Here is a 1,027-nt window from a genome sequence, read left to right on the forward strand (position 1 = left end):
CGCGACGTTCGGCCTAAAAACACCACGCACTCGGATGAACCGCGGGCTGCCAAAAGGGATCCGGCGACTTCTGGAAAAAGGGTCCCAACTCTTTTTCAAAAAGTAGACTACGGGGGATACAGAAGATGAGCTGGCATTTCGTAAGATGCGAAACCGCTGTAAACCGGAAATCCGCCAATGGAACATACGAAAACAAGCCACCATTCTGGACCTCGCTCGAAAAAACAAAAACGTATTGTTCACATACATGAGACCGCCGCAGAAACAAGCCATCCGCGTTCTCCTTGAGGGACAAGGACGGAGAACCGAAGAGTGGCGCAACAGTGGTAGCTGAGATTTACAGAGAACATTGTGCGTGCCTATATTCAGGACCAGCGTCCCCGTCACATCCACTCTTCTCAAGGCGAAACTACGAACAGCCTCTAACCGACTCGGTCTTCACGGTGGAGGACATTCGTCAACTCTTGCACAAGATCAACCCATTCTGCGCGTTCGGGCCCGACGAGGTCCATTCAAGGATCCTGAAGGAAACGTTCTCCACACTGGCAAATTATCTACACCTGGTGTTTCGTCAGTCGCTTGACGACGGCCGCCTTCCCTCTGCTTGGAAGGAAGCGATTGTCACGCCAATCTACAAAACTGGTGACCGACTATCGCGTGGCAACTATAGGCCTATAAGCTCCACTAGCTTGTCGTGCAGGGCGACGGAACGCATTCTGAAGCGAGCCGTCTTGGATCACCTTACTTCCACCTTACTTCCACCTTCTCCAGCTCAACACGGACTTCTCCCAAACAGCTCTTGCGTGACAAACATGCTCGTGCTTATGGACAGTTTAACCCAAGCCAAGAACAAAGGACTCATATCGAATGCCACATTTTTCGACTTCTCAAAAGCATTTGATAGGGTCCCACACGTCCCACTGCTCCACAAACTCGAGTCTTACGGGATTCAATGGAAAACTCCTTGCTGGATTAAGGCGTTCCTATCAGACAGATCATTCCGAGTGAGAATAGGCTCGACCTACTC

The sequence above is a fragment of the Opisthorchis viverrini genome (genome assembly GCF_000715545.1).
Source record: "Opisthorchis viverrini unplaced genomic scaffold opera_v5_5, whole genome shotgun sequence".
Taxonomy (NCBI): Eukaryota; Metazoa; Platyhelminthes; class Trematoda; order Opisthorchiida; family Opisthorchiidae; genus Opisthorchis; species Opisthorchis viverrini.